This window comes from Salmo salar, chromosome 15 (assembly GCF_965601325.2).
Source record: "Salmo salar chromosome 15, fSalSal1, whole genome shotgun sequence".
Taxonomy (NCBI): domain Eukaryota; kingdom Metazoa; phylum Chordata; class Actinopteri; order Salmoniformes; family Salmonidae; genus Salmo; species Salmo salar.
Window position 1 is genome coordinate 11,832,366 of NC_138305.1, and position 17,404 is coordinate 11,849,769.

The window sequence follows — 17,404 nt, forward strand, 5'->3', positions numbered from 1 at the left end:
GCTACAGGGGCCTACAGTAATAACTCCTGCTATAGAAGTCTACAGTAATAACACCTGCTATAGGGGCCGAGAGTAATAACACCTGCTATAGAGGCCTGCAGTAATAACACCTGCTATAGAGGTCAACAGTAATAACACCTGCTATAGGGGCCTACAGTAATAACACCTGCCATAGAGGTCTACCGTAATAACACCTGCTATAGAGGTCTACAGTAATAACACCTGCTATAGGGGCCAACAATAATAACACCTGCTATAGGGATCTACAGTAATAACACCTGCTATAGGGGTCTACAGTAATAAGACCTGCTATAGGGGTCTACAGTAATAACACCTTCTATAGAGGCCTACAGTAATAACACCTGCTATAGAGGCCTACAGTAATAACACCTACTATAGGGGCCTACAGTAATAACACCTGCTATAGAGGTCTACAGTAATAACACCTGCTATAGGCGCCAACAGTAATAACACCTGCTATAGGGGTCTACAGTAATAACACCTGCTATAGGGGCCTACAGTAATAACACCTGCTATAGGGGTCTACAGTAATAACACCTGCTATAGAGGCCTACAGTAATAACACCTGCTATAGGGGCCTACAGTAATAACACCTGCTACAGGAATCCACAGTAATAACACCTGCTATAGGAATCGACAGTAATAACACCTGCTATAGGGGCCTAAAGTAATAACACCTGCTATAGAGGTCTACAGTAATAACACCTGCTATAGAGGCCTACAGTAATAACACCTGCTAGAGGGGTCTACAGAAATAACACCTGCTATAGGGGTCTACAGTAATAACACCTGCTATAGAGGGCTACAATAATAACATCTGCTACAGGAATCTACAGTAATAACATCTGCTACAGGAATCTACAGTAATAACACCTGCTACAGAAATCTACAGTAATAACACCTGCTATAGTGGTCTACAGTAATAACACCTGCTATAGGGGCCTACAGTAATAACACCTGCTACATTAATCTACAGTAATAACACCTGCTATCGGAATCTACAGTAAAAACACCTGCTACAGGGGCCTACACTAATAACACCTGCTTCAGGGGTCTACAGTAATAACACCTGCTATATAGGCCTACAGTAATAACACCTGCTATAGGGGCCTACAGAAATAACACCTGCTATAGAGGCCTACAGTAATAACACCTGCTATAGAGGCCTACAGTAATAACACCTGCTATAGAGGCCTACAGTAATAACAACTGCTATAGAGGCCTACAGTAATAAAACCTGCTATAGAGGCCTACAGTAATAACACCTGCTATAGGAATCTACAATAATAACACCTGCTACAGGGGTCTACAGTAATAACTCCTGCTACAGGAATCTACAGTAATAACACCTGCTTCAGGAATCTACAGTAATAACACCTGCTTCAGGGGTTTACAGTAATAACACCTGCTACAGGGGACTACAGTAATAACACCTGCTATAGGAATCTACAGTAATAACACCTGCTATAGGAATCTACAGTAATAACACCTGCTACAGGGGTATACAGTAATAACACCTGCTACAGGAATCTGCAGTAATAACACCTGCTTCAGGAATCTACAGTAATAACACCTGCTACGGGGGTCTACAGTAATAACATCTGCTATAGGGGTCTACAGTAATAAAATCTGCTATAGAGGTCTACAGTAATAACACCTGCTATAGGGACCTACAGTAATAACACCTGCTATAGAGGTCTACAGTAATAACACCTGCTATAGAGGTCTACAGTAAAAACACCTGCTATAGGGGCCAACAGTAATAACACCTGCTATAGGGGTCTACAGTAATAACACCTGCTATAGGGGCCTACAGTAATAAGACCTGCTATAGGGGAATACAGTAATAACACCTGCTATAGAGGCCTACAGTAATAACACCTGCTATAGAGGTCTACAGTAATAACACCTGCTATAGAGCCCTACAGTAATAACACCTGCTATAGAGGCCTACAGTAATAACACCTGCTATAGAGCCCTACAGTAATAACACCTGCTATAGAGGCCTACAGTAATAACACCTGCTGTAGGAATCTACAGTAATAACACCTGCTATAGGAATCTACAGTAATAACACCTGCTATAGGAATCGACAGTAATAACACCTGCTATAGGGGCCTACAGTAATAACACCTGCTATAGAGGTCTACAGTAATAACACCTGCTATAGAGGCCTACAGTAATAACACCTGCTAGAGGGGTCTACAGTAATAACACCTGCTATAGGGGTCTACAGTAATAACACCTGCTATAGGGGTCTACAGTAATAACACCTGCTATAGAGGTCTACAGTAATAACATCTGCTACAGGAATCTACAGTAATAACACCTGCTATAGAGCCCTACAGTAATAACACCTGCTATAGAGGCCTACAGTAATAACACCTGCTATAGAGCCCTACAGTAATAACACCTGCTATAGAGGCCTACAGTAATAACACCTGCTATAGGAATCTACAGTAATAACACCTGCTATAGGAATCTACAGTAATAACACCTGCTACAGGGGTATACAGTAATAACACCTGCTACAGGAATCTGCTGTAATAACACCTGCTTCAGGAATCTACAGTAATAACACCTGCTACGGGGGTCTACAGTAATAACACCTGCTACAGGGGCCTACAGTAATAACATCTGCTATAGGGGTCTACAGTAATAACACCTGCTATAGAGGTCTACAGTAATAACACCTGCTATAGGGGCCTACAGTAATAACACCTGCTATAGAGGTCTACAGTAATAACACCTGCTATAGGGGCCAACAGTAATAACACCTGCTATAGGGCTCTACAGTAATAACACCTGCTATAGAGGCCTACAGTAATAACACCTGCTATAGGGGCCTACAGTAATAACACCTGCTATAGAGGCCTACAGTAATAACACCTGCTATAGGGGTCTACAGTAATAACACCTGCTATAGAGGCCTACAGTAATAACACCTGCTATAGGGGTCTACAGTAATAACACCTGCTATAGAGGCCTACAGTAATAACACCTGCTATAGGAATCTACAGTAATAACACATGTTATAGAGGCCTACAGTAATAACACCTGCTATAGGAATCTACAGTAATAACACCTGCTATAGAGGCCTACAGTAATAACACCTGCTACAGGTATCTACAGTAGTAACACTTGCTTCAGGAAACGACAGTAATAACACCTGCTATAGGAATCTACAATAATAACACCTGCTACAGGGGTCTACAGTAATAACACCTGCTACAGGAATCTACAGTAATAACACCTGCTTCAGGAATCTACAGTAATAACACCTGCTATAGAGCCCTACAGTAATAACACCTGCTATAGAGGCCTACAGTAATAACACCTGCTATAGAGCCCTACAGGAATAACACCTGCTATAGAGGCCTACAGTAATAACACCTGCTATAGGAATCTACAGTAATAACACCTGCTATAGGAATCTACAGTAATAACACCTGCTACAGGGGTATACAGTAATAACACCTGCTACAGGAATCTGCTGTAATAACACCTGCTTCAGGAATCTACAGTAATAACACCTGCTACGGGGGTCTACAGTAATAACACCTGCTACAGGGGCCTACAGTAATAACATCTGCTATAGGGGTCTACAGTAATAACACCTGCTATAGAGGTCTACAGTAATAACACCTGCTATAGGGGCCTACAGTAATAACACCTGCTATAGAGGTCTACAGTAATAACACCTGCTATAGGGGCCAACAATAATAACACCTGCTATAGGGATCTACAGTAATAACACCTGCTATAGGGGTCTACAGTAATAAGACCTGCTATAGGGGTCTACAGTAATAACACCTTCTATAGAGGCCTACAGTAATAACACCTGCTATAGAGGCCTACAGTAATAACACCTGCTATAGAGGTCTACAGTAATAACACCTGCTATAGGGGCCAACAGTAATAACACCTGCTATAGGGGTCTACAGTAATAACACCTGCTATAGGGGCCTACAGTAATAACACCTGCTATAGGGGTCTACAGTAATAACACCTGCTACAGGGGTCTACAGTAATAACACCTGCTACAGGAATCTACAGTAATAACACCTGCTTCAGGAATCTACAGTAATAACACCTGCTACAGGGGACTACAGTAATAACACCTGCTATAGGGGTCTACAGTAATAACACCTGCTATAGAGGTCTACAGTAATAACAACTGCTATAGGGGTCTACAGTAATAACACCTGCTACAGGGGCCTACAGTAATAACACCTGCTATAGAGTCCTACAGTAATAACACCTGCTACAGGGGCCTACAGTAATAACTCCTGCTATAGAGGCCTACAGTAATAACATCTGCTATAGGAATCTACAGTAACAACACCTCCTATAGAGGCCTACAGTAATAACACCTGCTACATGGGCCTACAGTAATAACACCTGCTATAGAGGCCTACAGTAATAACACCTGCTATAGGAATCTACAGTAATAACACCTGCTATAGGGGCCTACAGTAATAACACCTGCTATAGAGGTCTACAGTAATAACACCTGCTATAGAGGCCTACAGTAATAACACCTGCTATAGAGGTCTACAGTAATAACACCTGCTATAGGGGCCTACAGTAATAACACCTGCTATAGAGGGCTACAATAATAACATCTGCTACAGGAATCTACAGTAATAACATCTGCTACAGGAATCTACAGTAATAACACCTGCTACAGAAATCTACAGTAATAACACCTGCTATAGGGGCCTACAGTAATAACACCTGCTATAGTGGTCTACAGTAATAACACCTGCTATAGGGGCCTACAGTAATAACACCTGCTACATTAATCTACAGTAATAACACCTGCTATCGGAATCTACAGTAAAAACACCTGCTACAGGGGCCTACACTAATAACACCTGCTTCAGGGGTCTACAGTAATAACACCTGCTATATAGGCCTACAGTAATAACACCTGCTATAGGGGCCTACAGAAATAACACCTGCTATAGAGGCCTACAGTAATAACACCTGCTATAGAGGCCTACAGTAATAACACCTGCTATATGGGTCTACAGTAATAACACCTGCTATAGAGGCCTACAGTAATAACACCTGCTATAGGGGCCTACAGTAATAACACCTTCTATAGAGGCCTACAGTAATAACACCTGCTATAGGGGTCTACAGTAATAACACCTGCTATAGAGGCCTACAGTAATAACACCTGCTATAGAGGCCTACAGTAATAACACCTGCTATAGGAATCTACAGTAATAACACATGTTATAGAGGCCTACAGTAATAACACCTGCTATAGGAATCTACAGTAATAACACCTGCTATAGAGGCCTACAGTAATAACACCTGCTACAGGTATCTACAGTAGTAACACCTGCTTCAGGAAACTACAGTAATAACACCTGCTATAGGAATCTACAGTAATAACACCTGCTACAGGGGTCTACAGTAATAACACCTGCTACAGGAATCTACAGTAATAACACCTGCTTCAGGAATCTACAGTAATAACACCTGCTATAGAGCCCTACAGTAATAACACCTGCTATAGAGGCCTACAGTAATAACACCTGCTATAGAGCCCTACAGTAATAACACCTGCTATAGAGGCCTACAGTAATAACACCTGCTATAGGAATCTACAGTAATAACACCTGCTATAGGAATCTACAGTAATAACACCTGCTACAGGGGATACAGTAATAACACCTGCTACAGGAATCTGCTGTAATAACACCTGCTTCAGGAATCTACAGTAATAACACCTGCTACGGGGGTCTACAGTAATAACACCTGCTACAGGGGCCTACAGTAATAACATCTGCTATAGGGGTCTACAGTAATAACACCTGCTATAGAGGTCTACAGTAATAACACCTGCTATAGGGGCCTACAGTAATAACACCTGCTATAGAGGTCTACAGTAATAACACCTGCTATAGGGGCCAACAATAATAACACCTGCTATAGGGATCTACAGTAATAACACCTGCTATAGGGGTCTACAGTAATAAGACCTGCTATAGGGGTCTACAGTAATAACACCTTCTATAGAGGCCTACAGTAATAACACCTGCTATAGAGGCCTACAGTAATAACACCTGCTATAGAGGTCTACAGTAATAACACCTGCTATAGGGGCCAACAGTAATAACACCTGCTATAGGGGTCTACAGTAATAACACCTGCTATAGGGGCCTACAGTAATAACACCTGCTATAGGGGTCTACAGTAATAACACCTGCTACAGGGGTCTACAGTAATAACACCTGCTACAGGAATCTACAGTAATAACACCTGCTTCAGGAATCTACAGTAATAACACCTGCTACAGGGGACTACAGTAATAACACCTGCTATAGGGGTCTACAGTAATAACACCTGCTATAGAGGTCTACAGTAATAACAACTGCTATAGGGGTCTACAGTAATAACACCTGCTACAGGGGCCTACAGTAATAACACCTGCTATAGAGTCCTACAGTAATAACACCTGCTACAGGGGCCTACAGTAATAACTCCTGCTATAGAGGCCTACAGTAATAACATCTGCTATAGGAATCTACAGTAACAACACCTCCTATAGAGGCCTACAGTAATAACACCTGCTACATGGGCCTACAGTAATAACACCTGCTATAGAGGTCTACAGTAATAACACCTGCTATAGGGGTTTAGAGTAATAACACCTGCTATAGGGGCCTTCAGTAATAACACCTGCTATAGGAATCTACAGTAATAACACCTGCTATAGGAATCTACAGTAATAACACCTGCTATAGGAATCTACAGTAATAACACCTGCTATAGGGGTCTACAGTAATAACACCTGCTATAGAAGTCTACAGTAATAACACCTGCTATAGGGGCCGAGAGTAATAACACCTGCTATAGAGGCCTGCAGTAATAACACCTGCTATAGAGGTCAACAGTAATAACACCTGCTATAGGGGCCTACAGTAATAACACCTGCCATAGAGGTCTACCGTAATAACACCTGCTATAGAGGTCTACAGTAATAACACCTGCTATAGGGGCCAACAATAATAACACCTGCTATAGGGATCTACAGTAATAACACCTGCTATAGGGGTCTACAGTAATAAGACCTGCTATAGTGGTCTACAGTAATAACACCTTCTATAGAGGCCTACAGTAATAACACCTGCTATAGAGGCCTACAGTAATAACACCTACTATAGGGGCCTACAGTAATAACACCTGCTATAGAGGTCTACAGTAATAACACCTGCAATAGAGGTCTACAGTAATAACACCTGCTATAGGCGCCAACAGTAATAACACCTGCTATAGGGGTCTACAGTAATAACACCTGCTATAGGGGCCTACAGTAATAACACCTGCTATAGGGGTCTACAGTAATAACACCTGCTATAGAGGCCTACAGTAATAACACCTGCTATAGGGGCCTACAGTAATAACACCTGCTACAGGAATCCACAGTAATAACACCTGCTATAGGAATCGACAGTAATAACACCTGCTATAGGGGCCTAAAGTAATAACACCTGCTATAGAGGTCTACAGTAATAACACCTGCTATAGAGGCCTACAGTAATAACACCTGCTAGAGGGGTCTACAGAAATAACACCTGCTATAGGGGTCTACAGTAATAACACCTGCTATAGAGGGCTACAATAATAACATCTGCTACAGGAATCTACAGTAATAACATCTGCTACAGGAATCTACAGTAATAACACCTGCTACAGAAATCTACAGTAATAACACCTGCTATAGGGGCCTACAGTAATAACACCTGCTATAGTGGTCTACAGTAATAACACCTGCTATAGGGGCCTACAGTAATAACACCTGCTACATTAATCTACAGTAATAACACCTGCTATCGGAATCTACAGTAAAAACACCTGCTACAGGGGCCTACACTAATAACACCTGCTTCAGGGGTCTACAGTAATAACACCTGCTATATAGGCCTACAGTAATAACACCTGCTATAGGGGCCTACAGAAATAACACCTGCTATAGAGGCCTACAGTAATAACACCTGCTATAGAGGCCTACAGTAATAACACCTGCTATATGGGTCTACAGTAATAACACCTGCTATAGAGGCCTACAGTAATAACACCTGCTATAGGGGCCTACAGTAATAACACCTTCTATAGAGGCCTACAGTAATAACACCTGCTATAGGGGTCTACAGTAATAACACCTGCTATAGAGGCCTACAGTAATAACACCTGCTATAGAGGCCTACAGTAATAACACCTGCTATAGGAATCTACAGTAATAACACATGTTATAGAGGCCTACAGTAATAACACCTGCTATAGGAATCTACAGTAATAACACCTGCTATAGAGGCCTACAGTAATAACACCTGCTACAGGTATCTACAGTAGTAACACTTGCTTCAGGAAACGACAGTAATAACACCTGCTATAGGAATCTACAATAATAACACCTGCTACAGGGGTCTACAGTAATAACACCTGCTATAGGAGGTCTACAGTAATAACACCTGCTACAGGAATCTACAGTAATAACACCTGCTATAGAGCCCTACAGTAATAACACCTGCTATAGAGGCCTACAGTAATAACACCTGCTATAGAGCCCTACAGGAATAACACCTGCTATAGAGGCCTACAGTAATAACACCTGCTATAGGAATCTACAGTAATAACACCTGCTATAGGAATCTACAGTAATAACACCTGCTACAGGGGTATACAGTAATAACACCTGCTACAGGAATCTGCTGTAATAACACCTGCTTCAGGAATCTACAGTAATAACACCTGCTACGGGGGTCTACAGTAATAACACCTGCTACAGGGGCCTACAGTAATAACATCTGCTATAGGGGTCTACAGTAATAACACCTGCTATAGAGGTCTACAGTAATAACACCTGCTATAGGGGCCTACAGTAATAACACCTGCTATAGAGGTCTACAGTAATAACACCTGCTATAGGGGCCAACAATAATAACACCTGCTATAGGGATCTACAGTAATAACACCTGCTATAGGGGTCTACAGTAATAAGACCTGCTATAGGGGTCTACAGTAATAACACCTTCTATAGAGGCCTACAGTAATAACACCTGCTATAGAGGCCTACAGTAATAACACCTGCTATAGAGGTCTACAGTAATAACACCTGCTATAGGGGCCAACAGTAATAACACCTGCTATAGGGGTCTACAGTAATAACACCTGCTATAGGGGCCTACAGTAATAACACCTGCTATAGGGGTCTACAGTAATAACACCTGCTACAGGGGTCTACAGTAATAACACCTGCTACAGGAATCTACAGTAATAACACCTGCTTCAGGAATCTACAGTAATAACACCTGCTACAGGGGACTACAGTAATAACACCTGCTATAGGGGTCTACAGTAATAACACCTGCTATAGAGGTCTACAGTAATAACAACTGCTATAGGGGTCTACAGTAATAACACCTGCTACAGGGGCCTACAGTAATAACACCTGCTATAGAGTCCTACAGTAATAACACCTGCTACAGGGGCCTACAGTAATAACTCCTGCTATAGAGGCCTACAGTAATAACATCTGCTATAGGAATCTACAGTAACAACACCTCCTATAGAGGCCTACAGTAATAACACCTGCTACATGGGCCTACAGTAATAACACCTGCTATAGAGGTCTACAGTAATAACACCTGCTATAGGGGTTTAGAGTAATAACACCTGCTATAGGGGCCTTCAGTAATAACACCTGCTATAGGAATCTACAGTAATAACACCTGCTATAGGAATCTACAGTAATAACACCTGCTATAGGAATCTACAGTAATAACACCTGCTATAGGGGTCTACAGTAATAACACCTGCTATAGAAGTCTACAGTAATAACACCTGCTATAGGGGCCGAGAGTAATAACACCTGCTATAGAGGCCTGCAGTAATAACACCTGCTATAGAGGTCAACAGTAATAACACCTGCTATAGGGGCCTACAGTAATAACACCTGCCATAGCAGGAATCTACAGTAATAACACCTGCTATCAGAGGATCTACAGTAATAACACCTGCTATAGGGGCCTACAGTAATAACACCTGCTATCAGGGGTCTACAGTAATAACACCTGCTATAGAGGCCTACAGTAATAACACCTGCTATAGGGGCCTACAGTAATAACACCTGCTATAGAGGCCTACAGTAATAACACCTGCTATAGAGGCCTACAGTAATAACACCTGCTATAGGGGCCTACAGTAATAACACCTGCTATAGAGGTCTACAGTAATAACACCTGCTATAGGGGCCTACAGTAATAACACCTGCTATAGGGGCCTACAGTAATAACACCTGCTATAGAGGCCTACAGTAATAACACCTGCTATAGGGGCCTACAGTAATAACACCTGCTACAGGAGTCCACAGTAATAACACCTGCTATAGGAGTCGACAGTAATAACACCTGCTATAGGGGCCTAAAGTAATAACACCTGCTATAGAGGCCTACAGTAATAACACCTGCTATAGAGGCCTACAGTAATAACACCTGCTAGAGGGGTCTACAGAAATAACACCTGCTATAGGGGTCTACAGTAATAACACCTGCTATAGAGGGCTACAATAATAACATCTGCTACAGGAATCTACAGTAATAACATCTGCTACAGGAATCTACAGTAATAACACCTGCTACAGAAATCTACAGTAATAACACCTGCTATAGGGGCCTACAGTAATAACACCTGCTATAGTGGTCTACAGTAATAACACCTGCTATAGGGGCCTACAGTAATAACACCTGCTACATTAATCTACAGTAATAACACCTGCTATCGGAATCTACAGTAAAAACACCTGCTACAGGGGCCTACACTAATAACACCTGCTTCAGGGGTCTACAGTAATAACACCTGCTATATAGGCCTACAGTAATAACACCTGCTATAGGGGCCTACAGAAATAACACCTGCTATAGAGGCCTACAGTAATAACACCTGCTATAGAGGCCTACAGTAATAACACCTGCTATATGGGTCTACAGTAATAACACCTGCTATAGAGGCCTACAGTAATAACACCTGCTATAGGGGCCTACAGTAATAACACCTTCTATAGAGGCCTACAGTAATAACACCTGCTATAGGGGTCTACAGTAATAACACCTGCTATAGAGGCCTACAGTAATAACACCTGCTATAGAGGCCTACAGTAATAACACCTGCTATAGGAATCTACAGTAATAACACATGTTATAGAGGCCTACAGTAATAACACCTGCTATAGGAATCTACAGTAATAACACCTGCTATAGAGGCCTACAGTAATAACACCTGCTACAGGTATCTACAGTAGTAACACTTGCTTCAGGAAACGACAGTAATAACACCTGCTATAGGAATCTACAATAATAACACCTGCTACAGGGGTCTACAGTAATAACACCTGCTACAGGAATCTACAGTAATAACACCTGCTTCAGGAATCTACAGTAATAACACCTGCTATAGAGCCCTACAGTAATAACACCTGCTATAGAGGCCTACAGTAATAACACCTGCTATAGAGCCCTACAGGAATAACACCTGCTATAGAGGCCTACAGTAATAACACCTGCTATAGGAATCTACAGTAATAACACCTGCTATAGGAATCTACAGTAATAACACCTGCTACAGGGGTATACAGTAATAACACCTGCTACAGGAATCTGCTGTAATAACACCTGCTTCAGGAATCTACAGTAATAACACCTGCTACGGGGGTCTACAGTAATAACACCTGCTACAGGGGCCTACAGTAATAACATCTGCTATAGGGGTCTACAGTAATAACACCTGCTATAGAGGTCTACAGTAATAACACCTGCTATAGGGGCCTACAGTAATAACACCTGCTATAGAGGTCTACAGTAATAACACCTGCTATAGGGGCCAACAATAATAACACCTGCTATAGGGATCTACAGTAATAACACCTGCTATAGGGGTCTACAGTAATAAGACCTGCTATAGGGGTCTACAGTAATAACACCTTCTATAGAGGCCTACAGTAATAACACCTGCTATAGAGGCCTACAGTAATAACACCTGCTATAGAGGTCTACAGTAATAACACCTGCTATAGGGGCCAACAGTAATAACACCTGCTATAGGGGTCTACAGTAATAACACCTGCTATAGGGGCCTACAGTAATAACACCTGCTATAGGGGTCTACAGTAATAACACCTGCTACAGGGGTCTACAGTAATAACACCTGCTACAGGAATCTACAGTAATAACACCTGCTTCAGGAATCTACAGTAATAACACCTGCTACAGGGGACTACAGTAATAACACCTGCTATAGGGGTCTACAGTAATAACACCTGCTATAGAGGTCTACAGTAATAACAACTGCTATAGGGGTCTACAGTAATAACACCTGCTACAGGGGCCTACAGTAATAACACCTGCTATAGAGTCCTACAGTAATAACACCTGCTACAGGGGCCTACAGTAATAACTCCTGCTATAGAGGCCTACAGTAATAATATCTGCTATAGGGGTCTACAGTAATAACACCTGCTATAGAGACCTACAGTAATAACACCTGCTACAGGAATCTACAGTAATAACACCTGCTATAGAGGCCTACAGTAATAACACCTGCTATAGGGGCCTACAGTAATAACACCTGCTATAGAGGCCTACAGTAATAACACCTGCTATAGAGACCTACAGTAATAACACCTGCTACAGGAATCTACAGTAATAACACCTGCTATAGAGGCCTACAGTAATAACACCTGCTATAGGGGCCTACAGTAATAACACCTGCTATAGAGGCCTACAGTAATAACACCTGCTATAGGAATCTACAGTAATAACACCTGCTACAGGGGCCTACAGTAATAACACCTGCTATAGGGGTCTACAGTAATAACACCTGCTATAGGGGCCTACAGTAATAACACCTGCTACAGGAATCTACAGTAATAACACCTGCTATCGGAATCTACAGTAATAACACCTGCTACAGGGGCCTACAGTAATAACACCTGCTTCAGGGGTCTACAGTAATAACACCTGCTATATAGGCCTGCAGTAATAACACCTGCTATAGGGGCCTACAGAAATAACACCTGCTATAGAGGCCTACAGTAATAACACCTGCTATAGAGGCCTACAGTAATAACACCTGCTATAGGGGCCTACAGTAATAACACCTGCTATAGAGGCCTACAGTAATAACACCTGCTATAGGGGTCTACAGTAATATCACCTGCTATAGAGGCCTACAGTAATAACACCTGCTATAGAGGCCTACAGTAATACCACCTGCTATAGGGGCCTACAGTAATAACACCTGCTATAGAGGCCTACAGTAATAACACCTGTTATAGAGGCCTACAGTAATAACACCTGCTATAGAGGCCTACAGTAATGACCCCTGCTATAGGAATCTACAATAATAACACCTGCTACAGGGGCCTACAGTAATAACACCTGCTACAGGGGCCTACAGTAATAACACCTGCTATAGAGGTCTACAGTAATAACACCTGCTATAGAGGCCTACAGTAATAACACCTGCTATAGAGGCCTACAGTAATACCACCTCCTATAGGGGCCTACAGTAATAACACCTGCTCAGACAGACAGGCGGCTATTTTCCCTGACGTTTCCTCCCTCACTGCTCTCTTCTTTGTTCGGAGCCGTGTGAGGAGGAGGAGGAGTTGGGAGAATGTTTGTGGAGCAGTGTAACTATTTTGAGTTGCACACGGAGCTTTGTGGACTGAGTTTCGCTGCGTTGTTGTTGAGGGAAGAATCTAAATGTCAGTTTTGCGTTCCAGCTGCGGTCGAGCACTACCCTGCACTGACCGAGCGGAGTAGAGCAGAGCAGGTGCCTACTAAAAACAATAGCGCAACCAGCAATCACCCTCATGCCCAGACCCAGTCAGCTCAGCTCAGAACAGCACAGCACTGCACTGCCAAGACCAGTAGAGATCACGACAGCCTACCCCAACCCAGCTAGCACAGGCCCAGCTCAAGCGAAACTAAACCCAGCCAAGCCTAACACAGTAGCTTCAGTATAGCCCAGTCCAGCCCTGCCCAGCTCTGCCTATAGCACATCCTAGTCCCAGCCTAGCCATCCTAGCCCCAGCCTAGTCCCAGCCTAGCCATCCTAGCCCCAGCCTAGTCCCAGCCTAGCCCCAGCCTAGCACAGCCTAGTCCCATCTTAGCCCCAGCCAGCACTGCCTAGTCCCAGCATAGCACAGCCTAGCCCCACCCTTGCACAGCCTAGTCCCAGCATAGCACAGCCTAGTCCCATCCTAGCCAGCCTAGCCCCAGCCTAGTCCCAGCCTAGTCCCAGCCTAGCACAGCCTAGCCCCATCCTAGCACAGCCTAGTCCCAGCCTAGCACAGCCTAGCACAGCCTGGTCCCACCCTAACACAGCCTAGTCCCACCCTAGCACAGCCTAGTCCCAGCCTAGTCCCAGCCTAGCCTCAGCCTAGCACAGCCTAGCACAGCCTAGCCCCAGCCTAGCACAGCCTAGTCCCAGCCTAGCATAGCCTAGTCCCAGCCTAGCACAGCGTAGCCCCAGCCTAGCACAGCCTAGCCCCAGCCTAGAATAGCCTAGTCCCATCCTATCACTGCCTAGTCCCAGCCTAGCATGGCCTAGTCCCAGCCTAGCATGGCCTAGTCCCAGCCTAGCATGGCCTTTCCCCAGCCTAGCATAGCCTTGCCCCAGCCTAGCACAGCCTAGCACAGCCTACATGGCCTAGTCCCAGCCTAACACAGCCAAATCCAGCCAGCCATGGCTGCCCATGTGGACACGTTCTCTCTGCTACGTGGGAACCTTCCAGAACATTAAACACATTAAACACACAGCAGCTAGTTGTTTGTTGTTCTCTCTGTCATACCATGACCATGGTGTTTGTTTATGTTTGGGAGTCATTTCGTTGACATGATACAATCTTTGTTTTGTCTGAATGTTTTTGATGTGTTCACAAAGTATTTATCACTCCGGAATGATTCATTTTAGGGCACAAAATTACAAAACTGTGTTATTTTGTGAAAATAATCAAACAACATTTTTTTAAATCATTTATTTCCCTGGGCCTCTTTTTGCCATTAAAATGCTCAGTCTGATCGTGTGGGCGTGTTGATACAAATGTAAATGTATTTACATAAACAGCCCTGATTGGCCGATAGGAGCGTATAGACTCTAGAGCCTACCCCACTTACCCCTTCAAAGTAGGCGGATACATACAGTGGGGCAAAAAAGTATTTAGTCAGCCACCAATTGTGCAAGTTCTCCCACTTAAAAAGATGAGAGAGGCCTGTAATTTTCATCATAGGTACACGTCAACTATGACAGACAAAATGAGAAAGAAAATTCCAGAAAATCACATTGTAGGATTTTTAATGAATTTATTTGCAAATTATGGTGGAAAATAAGTATTTGGTCACCTACAAACAAGCAAGATTTCTGGCTCTCACAGACCTGTAACTTCTTCTTTAAGAGGCTCCTCTGTCCTCCACTCGTTACCTGTATTAATGGCACCTGTTTGAACTTGTTATCAGTATAAAAGACACCTGTTCACAACCTCAAACAGTCACACTCCAAACTCCACTATGGCCAAGACCAAAGAGCTGTCAAAGGACACCAGAAACAAAATTGTAGACCTGCACCAGGCTGGGAAGACTGAATCTGCAATAGGTAAGCAGCTTGGTTTGAAGAAATCAACTGTGGGAGCAATTATTAGGAAATGGAAGACATACAAGACCACTGATAATCTCCCTCGATCTGGGGCTCCACGGAAGATCTCACCCCGTGGGGTCAAAATGATCACAAGAACGGTGAGCAAAAATCCCAGAACCACACGGGGGGACCTAGTGAATGACCTGCAGAGAGCTGGGACCAAAGTAACAAAGCCTACCATCAGTAACACACTATGCCGCCAGGGACTGAAATCCTGCAGTGCCAGACGTGTCCCCCTGCTTAAGCCAGTACATGTCCAGGCCCGTCTGAAGTTTGCTAGAGAGCATTTGGATGATCCAGAAGAGGATTGGGAGAATGTCATATGGTCAGATGAAACCAAAATATAACTTTTTGGTAAAAACTCAACTCGTCGTGTTTGGAGGACAAAGAATGCTGAGTTGCATCCAAAGAACACCATACCTACTGTGAAGCATGGGGGTGGAAACATCATCCTTTGGGGCTGTTTTTCTGCAAAGGGACCAGGACGACTGATCCATGTAAAGGAAAGAATGAATGGGGCCATGTATCGTGAGATTTTGAGTGAAAACCTCCTTCCATCAGCAAGGGCATTGAAGATGAAACGTGGCTGGGTCTTTCAGCATGACAATGATCCCAAACACACCGCCCGGGCAACGAAGGAGTGGCTTCGTATGAAGCATTTCAAGGTCCTGGAGTGGCCTAGCCAGTCTCCAGATCTCAACCCCATAGAACATCTTTGGAGGGAGTTGAAAGTCCGTGTTGCCCAGCGACAGCCCCAAAACATCACTGCTCTAGAGGAGATCTGCATGGAGGAATGGGCCAAAATACCAGCAACAGTGTGTGAAAACCTTGTGAAGACTTACAGAAAACGTGTTGACCTGTGTCATTGCCAACAAAGGGTATATAACAAAGTATTGAGATAAACTTTTGTTATTCACCAAATACTTATTTTCCACCATAATTTGCAAATAAATTCACTAAAAATCCTACAATGTGATTTTCTGGATTTTTTTTTCTAATTTTGTCTGTCATAGTTGAAGTGCACCTATGATGAAAATGACAGGCCTCTCTCATCTTTTTAAGTGGGAGAACTTGCACAATTGGTGGCTGACTAAATACTTTTTTGCCCCACTGTATGCAAATAGATATGACTGGCCATTGGTCAGAATAGTCCGATCAGATTATCCCTGAACAGGCTGAAATTCCAGGCATTTTTTTTTCTTATCAAAAAACTTTACGGAAATGTGCTTTATTTTTTACTGGAAAATCCCTTTAAGAACAGTCCAGATGAAGTGATGAGAGATATTATATAGGATTCATGTGTAAAATCTTTGAAATTAAATTAAGAATACATGCAAAGCATTTTATCTTTCTTCGCCTTTACATCTCTCATTAGATCTGTATGATGCGGTCATTTTTATTTGTCCTTATTTGTTCTTTTGAACTCGGCTGTGCTACTGATTAAGACGCTGACGTAATTGTCATTTACGGTAAAAGTGTAAAGTGGTAGTAATGGGAGGTTGAGTATCCGCTCCCACTGAAACCTTCTGACAGACTAGGCCCTTTATTAAAGGACCACAGCTGCTCCCACATACACACCACTGCGTTTAATCTCAGTGGAGGGGCCACGTTCTGGCTGGACCGTTCAGGCACGCCCAGAAAAGTACAAAACAATTATGTCTTCAAAAGTGGT